Here is a 13,415-nt window from a genome sequence, read left to right as displayed (position 1 = left end):
GCATTTCATTATAAATTTTAGAATCAACTTGTCAACTTTTAAAAGAAAATTGCCTTCTGGCCGGCGCCGCGGCTCAATAGGCTAATACTCCACCTAGCGGTGCCGGCACACCGGGTTCTAGTCCCGGGCGGGGCGCTGGATTCTGTCCCAGTTGCCCCTCTTCCAGGCCAGCTCTCTGCTGTGGTCCGGGAGTACAGTGGAGGATGGCCCAAGTGCTTGGGCCCTGCACCCCATGGGAGACCAGGAGAAGCACCTGGCTCCTGCGTTCGGATCAGTGCAGTGCGCCGGCCGCAGCGCGCCAGCCGTGGTGGCCATTGGAGGGTGAACCAACAGTAAAGGAAAACCTTTCTCCCTGTCTGTCTCTCTCTCTCTGTCCACTCTGCCTGTCAAAAAAAAAAAAAAAAAAAAAAAAATTGCCTTCTGCAATTTTTGGGGGGGATGTGTTGGATTCATGGATCAATTTGACAAAAATTGACAGCTTTACTGAGTATTCTAATCTGTGAACATGCTATCACTACATTATTTATTTGAATTTTCCTGTGGTGATTTGTAATTTTCAGAATAAAAGTCCTACATGGGCCAGTGCCGTGACTCACTTGGTTAATCCTCCGCCTGCGGTGCCAGCATCCCATGGGCGCTGAGTTGTAGTCTCTGTTGCTTCTCTTCCAGTCCAGCTCTCTGCTGTAGCCCAGGAGTGCAGTGGAGGATGGCCCAGGTGCTTGGGCCCCTGCACCCGCATGGGAGACCAGGGAGAAGCACCTGGCTCCTGGCTTTGGATCGGCACAGCTCCGGCTGTGGTGGCCATTTGGGGAGTGAACCAACGGAAGGAAGACCTTTCTCTCTGTCTCTCTCACTGTCTAACTCTATCTGTCAAATAAAAAAAAAAAAAGTCCCGTGCATATTTTGATACATTCATTCTAATGTATTTTATGTTTTTGATGCGATTGTAAATGGTGTTATTTTAAAATTTAATTAAGCATTTATTTTTTAATTTCATTTGATTGTTCAGATGAAGAAACAGTTGATTTTTAAAATTTTGACTGGATATCCTTCAATCTTTTAAAATCCACTTGTTACAGTAGTTTTTGTTAGAATCCTGTGTGTTTTCCATATAAAATGCTATGACATCTACATGTAAAAAGTTTCAGTTTTTACTTGATATATGATCATGTCATCTGTGAATAAAGTTAATTTTTCTTTTCTTTCCAATTTGAATGTCTTATTTCTTTCTCTTCTCTATTTATTTCCTTACACATTCTGGCTAGAATCTCCAGTACTTGTTGAGTAGATGGAAACAACCACCATCTTTGTCTTATTTCTGGTATTGGTGGGAAAGTGTTCAGTTTTTCATCAAGATATTAGTAAGAAGTTAGTTAGATGTTAGTTGTGGGTTTTCCTTGATTGTCACTTGTCATGTTAGGGAATTTTCTTCCTCTTCCATTTTAGTATTTTTTTTTTTATTGTGAGAAACCTTGGATTTTATCAAAGACTCTTTTTAAATCAGTTGGTGTGTTCACATTTTTTTGTTTACTTTAGTACTGTGGTATGTTATGTTGGTTGAATCATCCTCACTCTTCTGTGGCAAATACCAGTTGGCCATGTTATATAATCCTTCTCGTATGCTTTAGGGTTTGATTTGCTGGTATTTTGCTGAGGAATTTTGAATCTATATTCATTAAGGATATTGGTGTATAGTTTTGTTGTTGTTTGTAATATCTCTATTCTGTATCATAGAATAAGTTATAAACTGTTGCCTTCCCTTAGTTCTTTGGAAGAGTTTGAGAAGGATTGATGTTAATATTTTGAGTGCTTGGTAGGGTTCACCAGTGAAGCCATCTGATCTTTGACTTTTCTTTGTTGGAAAGATTTTTATTATTAATTCAGTCTCTTTACTTGTTATATATCTGTTCAGGTTTTCTGATTGTTCTTGAGTCAGTTTGTATAATGTTTTGTTTATGGAAAATTTTCTGTTTCATTTGGGTTGTCCAATAATTTGTTGAGTTCAGTTATTCTTAAAATTATAATCATTTTTATTTCTGTATGGTTGGTAGTAATGGTCCCCCTTTAATGTCCAATTTTATTTATATCATCTCTTAATTTCCTCATTAGCCAAAGATTTGTCAACTTTGTGATCTTTTCAAAGAACCAGTGTTTGCTTCTGTTTATAGAGTCTATTTTTAAAAGGGAAATATGATTTTTTTTAAAAAAAGATTTATTTATTTATTTGAAAGGCAGAGAACATGTGCTTCCATCTGCTGGTTCATTCCCCAAATAGCAGCAATGACCAAGGCTGGGCCAGGCTGAAACAAGGAGCCAGAAGCTTCTTCTGGGTCTTCTGCCATGCTGCTTTCCTAGGCATATTAACAGGGAGCTGGATCAGAAGTGGAACAGCTAGGACCCTAAACCAGCATCCATATGGGATGCCAGCACCACAGGCTTAGGCTTAACCTACTGTGCAACAGCACCAGACCCTGTTTTTCTATTCTTATTTCATTAATCTTTGCCTTAACTTTATTGTTTTCTTCCTTTTGCTATGTTTGTGTTAGTTTGCGCCACATCTTGCCAACACTTCTTGTTTTCCAGTTTTTGGATTATAGCCATCCTAGAAGATTTGAAAAATGGTATTTGTGGTTTTGATTTTCATTTCTCTAGTGATTGTTTATGTTGAGAGTATTTTCATGTGCTTGTTACTGTTTGAAAATATTCTTTGAAGAAAGCCTGTCTAAATCCTTTGCTCATTTTTTAATTGGATTGTTGTTGAATTATAAATTTTCTTTTCTTTTTCTTTTTTTTTTTTTTTTTGACAGGCAGAGTGGACAGTGAGAGAGAGAGAGAGACAGAGAGAAAGGTCTTTCTTTTGCCGTTGGTTCACCCTCCAATGGCCGCTGCGGCCCACGCGCTGCAGTCGGCGCAATGCGCTTATCTGAAGCCAGGAGCCAGGTACTTATCCTGGTCTCCCATGGGGTGCAGGGTCCAAGCACTTGGGCCATCTTCCACTGCACTCCCGGGCCATAGCAGAGAGCTGGCCTAGAAGAGGGGCAACTGGGACAGAATCTGGCATCCCGACTGGGACTAGAACCCGGTGTGCCGTGCCGCAGGCAGAGGATTAGCCTATTGAGCCAAGGTGCCGGCCTGTAAGTTTTCTTTATCTGTTCTGGTTATATAGGAACTTGTCAGATTATATGATTATAAATATTTTCCTCTCAATTTATGGTTGCTGTTTGAATTTCTTGATGGTGTCCTTGGAAACATAAAAGTCTTAAATTTTTATGAACTTTAAATCATTTTCCTTTCATTGTTTTTATTTTTAGTGTCATTTTCTATTTTTCCTTTTTTTCTTATTTGTGGTAGTTCCTTAGTCTTTCCTTGCTTTCTATGATGTAACACTTCTGAAAAGGATTATTCAGATATTTTGTAGTATTCCTTTCATTTTGGGATTTCCTCACATTTTCTCATGATTACATTACTTTATATTGAATTATATCCAGAGGTGCATGATGTTGATGTATTGATGTTTATTACTGGTCATTTTAACTTTGCTCATTTGGTTAATGTGAAGTATGCTAGGTTTTCCCCTGGAAAGTTAGTATTTTTATCTTTGTGATAAATGTACATCTTAGGTGGTAATTCAAATACATTATTTGAATTATTGGGATAATTCAAATACATTATTTACTCTTCAACCTTTATCTACTTCTAAAAACATCCATTGGAGGAACTTGCATTCAACAACTGTTATAGTAATATCCCGAAACTAACCTTATCTTTCTCTTGTTTTGTTTTTGTTTGCTGGAATTTGTATTTAGGGGTGAGCAGCTCCTCATTCCCTATTTATTTATTTCAGTATTTATTTCATTTCCTTTTTAATCTGTATTGGACTCATGTATATTTATTTTATTATCTAATATTCAGAGAAACAAATTGAAACAGCAGATGGTAAAATAAAGCCTTTTTATCTTGAGATTATCTTAGAGTTACTAGTACTTGCTAGAAATAGTAGAGTCCCAGCTCTGGCTCTCTATTCCAGCTTCCAGATAATATAAACCCTAGGAGGTAGCAGGTGGCTCAAAGTAGTTGGGTCCCTGCTACCCACATAGGAGATCTTGATTGAGTTCCCAGTTCCTGGCTTTATCCTGGCCCAACCCTGGCTCTTTTGAGTATTTGAGGAGTGAACCAGATGGAAGATCTCCACTTCTCTGCCTCCGAAAAAATTTTTAAAAAGAAGGAAGTAAACAGACAATATTGAGATAGCCCATGTGCCATTTACCCAGTTTTCACCAATGCAGATACTTTAACTATATTTAGGATTTATATATTTAGTATATTTAGTTCTTTGCAATTTACCTCATAGGTAGATTTCTGTTACCACCACTATTTAAACTACAAGACAGTTCTTTTAAAAGGATCACTGGTGCTTTTTAAAGATGCAGCTGCTTCCCTTACCCACTTATTCTGTAATCTCTAGATGCCACTAATCTGCTCTCTATCTCTTTAATTTTGTTATTTCGAGGAGGCTATATAAATAGGATCATATAGTATGTAATTTTTTTGTTATTGGTTACTGAGACCTGCTCAGCAACTTTTCCAGGGTGAAGAGGGAATGGAGTGCAATAAATAAAGACAAAGACAAGAGATTATGCAGAAGCAGGGGCCAGAGGGAGCTTCTCCGCAGGCAGAGAAGCCATGTCTCATGTCTCTGTCTCTTTGCCTCTCCTGGCGGTGGCTTCTATTCTCTCCAGGTAACATTCAGCCTTGCTGCATCAGCAGTTGTATCTTTGTTCACATCAGCACAATTTGGCCTATGTGGGGATATGTATCAGGCTATCTCTCAATGAGGAACATCTTGTGAGACCAACAGACCCTTGCCCATTTGTCTCAGGTGTTACCTCATGAGGAGAGGAACATCTTGTGGGATAAACAGACCCTTACCCATTATCCTGGAACAAGACATCCAAGCCCTCTGTGGCATGAGCCTTCCCACAACCTAAGGCAAGAGATCACTGTTCCCAGCATCCTTGGCCTTCCAAGAAATGCAGACACGATGTTCCTGAAGGCCACCACAAAACACACCCAACACTGGAGTTACAGGGAAGGTTTATTGTCGAGTGGGGGAAACATGACAGTCTGAAGAGAGAGGGCAGAAAGAGGTGGGCCGATGCCGTGGCTCAATAGGCTAATCCTCCACCTTGCGGCGCCGGCACACCGGGTTCTAGTCCCGGTTGGGGCGCCGGATTCTGTCCCGGTTGCCCCTCTTCCAGGCCAGCTCTCTGCTGTGGCCAGGGAGTGCAGTGGAGGATGGCCCAGGTGCTTGGGCCCTGCACCCCATGGGAGGCCAGGAAAAGCACCTGGATCCTGGCTCCTGCCATCAGATCAGCGCGGTGCGCCGGCTGCAGCGGCAGCCATTGGAGGGTGAACCAACGGCAAAAGGAAGACCTTTCTCTCTCTGTCTCTCTCTCACACTGTCCACTCTGCCTGTCAAAAAAAAAAAAAAAAAAAAAAAAAAAAAAAAAAAGAGGGAGAGGGGTCCAGAGAGAGAGGTTGAGGGAGCACGTGTGTGGGAAGCAGGTCCTGTTATTGTTTTGCATAGGGTAGGAAGAGAGAGCAACGCATCCTATTAGGGTGGGCGTGGAGCTGATGCTTTGGTTGGGCCATTTGGTCACCTGACTAAGCAGGGCAGGCTGGGTTTAGGACCACAGATAAGACGGCACCATTTTACTAACAGTTCCTGTCTTTCCTCAAGAGATTGCTAATATTTTGTTGTGCATTTTTATCTCGAATCTCATGAGAGGTATTGGTATATAGTTTTTTTCTACTATTTTAGTCTGATTTTGTTATAATGATAATGCTAGCCTCGTAAAAGTGAGTTTAGAAATATTTCCTCTTCTACTTACTGGAAGAAATTGTGGAAGGTTGATGTTGATTCTTACTTAAGTGTTAAAATTCTCCAGTGAAACCATCTGGGCCTGGAGATTTCTTTTTGAAGAACTTTTTAATTAAAAGTTCTATTTCTTTTATGGTTGTAAGATTATTCAAGTTATCTAGTTCATCTTGGTTGAGCTTTAGGGATTTGCGGTTTGCAAGAATTGTTCCACTTCTAAGTTGTTGAATTTATGAGCATAAAATTATTAATAGTATTCCCTTATTATCCTTTTAATTTCTGCAGGAAATTCCACATCATTCTGATGTGAGGATTTATATCTTTTCTCTCATTTTCATCAGTCTTGCTTGGTTTACCAATCTCATTAACTTTTTTCAGAGGCATAGCTTTTTGTTTCATTGATTTTTCTCTCTTTTTACTATTTTCTGTTTCATTGATTTTTTTTCGCTTATCTATGTTATTCCTTCCCTCCCTGTTGCTTTGTGTTTACTCTGCTTTTTGTTGTTTGTTAACATAACAACTTGGAGACCATTTTAATGTAAGCATTTAGGGCTGTAGCCTTTTTTCTCCTCACTGGTTTTACTGTACCTCACATTTTTTAATTTGCTGTGTTTTACATTTCATTCAGTTGTCCAGCGCTGCAGCTCACTAGGCTAATCCTCCACCTGCGGCGCTGGTACTCTGGGTTCTAGTCCCGGTTGGGGTGCCGGATTCTGTCCTGGTTGCTCCTCTTCCAGTCCAGCTCTCTGCTGTGGCCCAGGAAGGCAGTGCAGGATGGCCCAAGTTCTTGGTCCCTGTACCCGCATGGGAAACCAGGAGGAAGCACCTGGCTCTTGGCTTTGGATCGGTGCAGTGTGCCGGCCGTGGCGGCCATTTTGGGGGGTGAACCAATAGAAGGAAGACCTTTCTCTCTGTCTCTGTCTCTGTCTCTCTCACTGTCTAACTCTGCCTGTCAAAAAAATTTCATTCAGTTCTGAATATTTTTCAAAATTTCCTTTGAGACTTCCTCTTTGACCCATGATTTATCTGGAACTGTATTGTAAATTTTCCACATATTTGGAGATTTGACTCTTATTTTTCTAGTGCTGGTTCCTTTTTCTATTGCTTCTTTTCTTTTCTTTTCTTTTCTTTTCTTTTCTTTTCTTTTCTTTTCTTTTCTTTTCTTTTCTTTTCTTTTCTTTTCTTTTCTTTTCTTTTCTTTTCTTTTCTTTTCTTTTCTTTTCTTTTCTTTTCTTTTCTTTTCTTTTCTTTTCTTTTCTTTTCTTTTCTTTTCTTTTCTTTTCTTTTCTTTTCTTTTCTTTTCTTTTCTTTTCTTTTCTTTTCTTTTCTTTTCTTTTCTTTTCTTTTCTTTTCTTTTCTTTTCTTTTCTTTTCTTTTCTTTTCTTTTCTTTTCTTTTCTTTTCTTTTCTTTTCTTTTCTTTTCTTTTCTTTTCTTTTCTTTTCTTTTTTTGAAAGGCAGAGCAGAAACAAGAGCAAGATTGGTTGTCCATCTTCTGATTCACTCCCTAAATGCTGGTAACAGCCAGGACTAGGCTAGGTAGGAACCAGGAACCAGGAATTCCGTTGGATCTCCCACATAGTGGCAGGGGCTCAAGCACTTGGGCCATCATCCACTGTCCTCCTAGGTTTAATAGTAGGGAGATAGATCAGAAGTGGAGCAGCCAGAACTTGAACCTGCACTCCAATATGGAATGCTCATATCATAGACAGCAGATTAACCCATTGTGCCACAACACCAGACGCTATTATTGGTTTCTTTCTTTCTTTCTTTCTTTTTTTTTTTTTTTTTTTTGACAGGCAGAGTGGACAGTGAGAGAGAGAGACAGAGAGAAAGGTCTTCCTTTCCTTTGCCGTTAGTTCACCCTCCAATGGCCGCTGCGGCTGGCGCACTGTGGCCGGCGCACCATGCTGATCCGAAGGCAGGAGCCAGGTGCTTCTCCTGGTCTCCCATGCGGGTGCAGGGTCCAAGCACTTGGGCCATCCTCCACTGCACTCCCTGGCCACAGCAGAGAGCTGGCCTGGAAGAGGGGCAACCGGGACAGAATCTGGCACCCCGACTGGGACTAGAACCTGGTGTGTCGCCGCCGCTAGGCGGAGGATTAGCCTGTTGAGCCACAGTGCCGGCTATTATTGGTTTCTAGTTTGGTTCGTTTATGATCAGAGAATGGTTTTTCCAGTTCTTTTGAGATTTATTTTATGGTCTAGAATATGGTCTTGGTGTATGTTCATGAGTTATTGAAAGAAATTTTCATAATTGTAACTCTTCAATAACATTGATAAACCTTATATCTGCTATCTTTAGTATCTTTCCTGTTTTTGTTATAGTCATCCTGTATATAATTAATCCTCCATTTCTGTGGTTCCTCCTTTGCCTGTACAGAAACATTCCTTATTGTGCTGGAATTCTTGACTCCCCATTCCAGTCCACCATTCCCCTCCCATGAATGCTCCTTTCTCCCTGTTTGTGTTCTTGTGTACTAATCCAAGCTAAATACACGTTACCTAAATGCCCTCCTCACTCCTCTCTGATTCTGACTCTATGCTGGACTATCCTCACTGCTTGGATATTGTCTTCCCTCTGCTTACACTTTGACATCCTTCATCAGTCCATACCTTTGTGGTTAGTTGTACTTCCCCTTCTCTGGCTCTGACTTCATGTTTATCCACTTGCTCTCTTACATGTGAGGATAACCTCTTCCAATCCTCAGGCTGTCATTGCATGCCAGGCTGCCCCTTCTTGAGATTACCTTTTCTCTCTCTGACCTTAGGAATATGGTATCCTGTGCTTGTCCCAGTTGTCTTTTACTCATGGGGCTGCTCCTGTAGAGATGTGGGAGACCTGAAAGAAGCTTCAGGCTCCTGGCTTCAGCCTGGCTTCAGCCTGGCTCTGGCCCAGCCCCAGCCATTGTGGCCATCTGGGGAGTGAACCAGTAGATGGAAGATCTCTCTCTGTCTCTCGCTCTCTCTATATCTTTTTCTAATAAATAAATCTTAAAAAAAAAAATAGTGCCTTTGAAGTTCAAAGCATTGCTACAAGAGCATGTCCTTAAAAAAAAAAAAAAAGAAAGAAAAGAAAAAAGAAAACTAGGGACTATGATTTTAGCAATGTTAGGTCAGTAAACCATAGATGTCCAAATTCTAAGAATGGCTTTCCTGAGGGATTCACTGAGGCCTATCTGTGAGGCCCTCTTTAATTGGTATTTTTGTTGGTGATATGTATTGAAGAATCAAAATGATGCCTGTTAGATTTATTGATAGTTCTAAATGAAAACAGATGTGAGTAGAATATATAAATGAAATTTAGGATTGGTATAGTAGGTTGGAAAAATAGATTCATTCAGACAGTGTAAAAGACAACAGTGAAGAATAGAGGATATTATGTACCAAAGGAAAAACAAATTAGAAATTTATGTTAAAGTAAGACTTGCTGATTAGGCCCAGTATATAAGAAAAATGAGAGGGACCTCAGCCCACAGTTAAATGTAACTTGAATATGAGACCTCAAAGTCATGCTGTTTAGGCAAGAAGATAAACAGATAAGACTAGTATGAGTTTTTAATAATCTATGGAGGCTTCCTTAATAATCTGTACATGCTCAGAGAACTTTTTATTTGTCTTAACTGTACTAATGAAAGAATGGGGTACAAATGTGACTGAGAATTTACAGGCTAATGGAGACTAGATACCACAAAGATAAATTAGAGGTATTGCAAGTTATTTAGCTTGTAGAAGACAGTGCTAAAGGATGAGTTGATACATGGGTTTCAAGTAAATGAAGGGGTTTCCCTGAGGTGTCCAGTATTGATTTACATTTGCTGAAGGAGTAAGTGGAATATTGATTGATCCATCTAGGTGGTATTAGGAGAGCGAATTCTTTTTGTTGTAGTTTGCTGAATTAAGTGACCTTAGAAAGTCTTTTACAGTAAAATTAATGAATTGCTTGCATAGATGAGAAAAGCAGTGTCATTTATGAGGATTTGAAGAATGGATGGATTTACAAAATATTGTAGGTTGTGCTGAAAGATAGTGACAGTTCTCTATGTTTCGATTTGCATTTTTTTACTGAGGTTTTTTTTTTTTTTTTAAATGGGGAGGGATACCTTAGACTATTGCATAGATTATACTATGTACATGGTTTTTAAAGGCAGAACAAGTTTTAATGTTTTAAAGTGATCTTGGCCACAATTGCAGTTTCTGATGTATATGAGCCATGTTCCAAGAAGCCTTTAAAAAACCCTTTCACTATTTCATGTCCTATGCCCATACTGTCAAGTAATGCATTGTTCCCCAATGAATAACTTGTGCACTGACTTCATTTGAGGACAGTATTCTTTTTTAGGCTCAGATGCTCTGATTTTTCCCAGAGGACAATTTGCTATTTCTACTTGACATTTCTCAGAAGAAAAATAGAAAGTGTAGCACCATTAATTTCCCATTGTAAAATGAGCACATCATTATTTTATATTTATTCTGATCCTTTTTTAAAAAACTGATCTTAACTTTTTTGTCAAAATTAAATGTACATTGAAGTACACTAAGACAGTTTGGATTTAAGTTTTCAGTGACTAAGAGTTTTCTTCATCTACCCATTAGAAGTCTGTGTGGATTTTTCCCTCCAGGGTGAGGAATGTGGCATACACCAGTCATTGTAATGGATTACATAGAAAATTTCAAGAAAAGGTAAAGAAGCTTTAACTTGCTTAGGTAGAAAGGCCTTTTCTGAATTTTAATGGAGTTTGACAATGTAGAATAGTTAGTAGGTCACAATTCACTTTAAGATGGTTTATTCTGACCTTTATGAGTCAAAGAATACCTTTTGGGTAATTGGTGATCTCTGCAGTCTTTCTTTTAATTCATTTTTTTAAAAAGATTTATTTGTTTAATTTGAAAGCCAGCGTTAAACAGAGAGAGGAGAGGCAGAGAGAAAGAGGTCTTCTATCCAATGGTTCCACTACTCAATTGGCCGCAACGACTGGAGCTGCGCCGATCCGAAGCCAGGAGCCAGGAGCTTCTTCCAGGTCTCCCACATGGGTGCAGAGGCCTGATGACTTGGGCCATCTTCTACTGCTTTCCCAGGCCATTGCAGAGAGCTGGATTGGAAGTGAAGCAGCTGGGTCTCGAACCAGTGCCCATATGGGATGCTGGCACTTCAGGCCAGAGTGTTAACCCGCTGCACCACTTCGCCAGCCCCTCTTCTAATTCCTTTTATTTTATTTGACAGGTAGAGTTATAGACAGTGAGAGAGAGAGACAGAGAGAAAGATTTTCCTTCCATTGGTTCACTCCTCAAACGGTCACTACATCTGGAGCTGAGCTGATTGAAGCCAGGGGCCAGGTGCTTCCTCCCAGTCTCCCATGCAGGTACAGGAGCCCAAGCACTTGGGCCACCCTCCACTGCCCTCCCAGGCCACAGCAGAGAGCTGGACTGGAAGAGGAGCAACTGGGACTAGAACCTGGTGCCCATATGGGATGCCGGCGCTGCAGGCAGAGGATTAACCAAATGAGCCATGGCGCCGGCCCCTCTAATTCCTTTTAAAAAATTATTTATTTGAAAGAGAGAGGCTGACACAGAGCTGTCACATCTACTAGTTCACTCCCTAAATGGTTACAGTAGCCAGGACTGGTCCAGGACAAAGCCAGATGCCAGGAACCTGTGGGGAGCAATCCGGACTAGACTGAGTTACTGGAATTAAGACTTATTCTATGCATCTGCTCTCCCACAATATGGCGCTGGGAGAGAAGTAAACAGCTTCCGCACAGCTGCCTCCAGTTCAACCAATAAACTGTAGGACTTGCTCCTGATTGGAGAGCAGTGTACTCGGCGTGTGGGCAGCCGAGTTAGGATTGGCGGAGGAGGACTATAAAGGAGGAGAGAGACGGCATGCACCAGGAACATCTAAGGGGAACATCTAGCTGAAGGAACACCTGTGCAGCCCCCGAACAGAGCCGGCCGGCGGTGTGCCGCTCCCCTGCGGAAGTGGGGAATGCGGCCAGGGGGAACTGCCCTTCCACGGAGGTGGAAGGGATAGTAGCCAACCCGGGAAGAACCAGCAGCAAACCCGGGGAGGGCCGAGCAGACGAAAGAACAGCGCAGGGTCCTGTGTCGTTCCTCCACGAAGAGGGGGAGCGACATAATGGTGCCGTGACTCGGATATGAAGCCAAGGCAGGGTTTAATGTCGTTCCTCCACGAAGAGGGGGAGCGACATAATGGTGCCGTGACTCGGATATGAAGCCAAGGCAGGGTTTAGTGTCGTTCCTCCACGAAGAGGGGGAGCGACATAATGGTGCCGTGACTCGGATAGGAAACCTAGCTCGGATAGAAAACCTAGGACGGATAGCAAACTTAGGAGGGAAGAAACGGGAAGAAGTGGAAAATTACCGGAGAGAGAGACTAGCAAACAGCCTAGGGAAAAGCCGGACGAAAAGGGTGCCGGAAGAAGCTATTGAAAGCCTAGGCATAGACTCAGATACGGACTACGGGGGGAAGCTGGGAGAAATCTCTAAGGTCGAAAGCGAAAGTGAAAGCTAGAAACGGACTACGGGGGGAAGCTGGGAGAAATCTCTAAGGTCGAAAGCGAAAGTGAAAGCTAGAACAAACAGACTCCGACGCGGACTGTGGGGAGAGGCCAGGAGAAATGAGGGAGGAGTATTGTTGGAAGAAAACTTAGGGAAACATACCGGGTAGAGAAAAGTGTTAGGGAAATTGAAACCGCGGGGGGCAGGCCGAGGCGGATACGAAAGCCACTTTGGGATTCTCAAGTTAGCCCGGGAATAGGGGGCGAAAAGTTGAAACCAGAAGCTGAAACGTGAGCCAGATTGGGATCCGTCTGATTAGCCCGGGGAGCAAAGGACGGGAAGCCAAATCATGGGGCGGAGACGTACGCTGGGTTGAATTCGCCAGGCTAGCCCGGGGAACTTAGATTGAATGCTAGTGGCGGACACATAAGCTACGCTGTGTTACTCGCGGAAGCCGCCGCGTGCAGAGAGAGCACGGGGCGTGAATAGATAGGGAATGGGGCTGGCGAGGCTGTGGTTCAGACGCGAAAGGGTTAAGCGTGGAGACCGCGGAGCGCGCGAAGCCGAGCCGCGCAAAGCCGGGAAGCTGCGCAGATGAGAGAGGCGCGCGGGCTGAAGCGGCGCAGAGCCGGGAACCCGCCGGCGGGGCGAGGTGCCGGAAAGCCGCAGGGATAAGAGAAACAGAAGTTTGGAAGTGGAGTGAGAGAAATGGGAATGTTGGCAGACAGAAGTAAAATGGGAGAAATAGGAATGCCCGGAGATAGAGAAATAGAGAAATAGAAAGGCCTCCCTACAATACAACAATTAGAAGGCTTGGATTCGGTCTGCCCGATTAGTGAGGCGATGAGCACCTGGGCGGCTAGCAGCTTATGCGCCGCAGGTCACCGAAGACAGGCACGAATTAACATCAGTAAGGCCTCCCCACAAAAAGGCAATGAGAAGGCTTGGATTCGGTTTGCCTGATAGGGCTTGTAAGCCCCTGCAGGCTCGACCAGAGCATGCGCTGCAGGGCACCGAACAC

At 42.3% G+C, this 13,415-nt stretch overlaps 1 protein-coding gene and 1 long non-coding RNA gene across 3 annotated transcripts in view; both read left to right on the top strand.

Moving 5' to 3' along the window:
* The window catches only part of KIAA1328 (KIAA1328 ortholog), a 348,132-nt gene that overhangs the window by 23,638 nt on the left and 311,079 nt on the right, over positions 1-13,415 (top strand). The gene's annotated exons all lie outside the window — the stretch shown is intronic.
* On the top strand, positions 7,226-13,177 carry LOC138843949 (uncharacterized). Its single transcript, XR_011379184.1, has 2 exons — positions 7,226-12,383; positions 12,446-13,177. It is a non-coding gene; the product is annotated as an uncharacterized lncRNA (long non-coding RNA).

Source organism: Oryctolagus cuniculus, chromosome 10 (assembly GCF_964237555.1).
Source record: "Oryctolagus cuniculus chromosome 10, mOryCun1.1, whole genome shotgun sequence".
Taxonomy (NCBI): domain Eukaryota; kingdom Metazoa; phylum Chordata; class Mammalia; order Lagomorpha; family Leporidae; genus Oryctolagus; species Oryctolagus cuniculus.
This window is presented reverse-complemented; position numbering and strand designations above follow the sequence as displayed.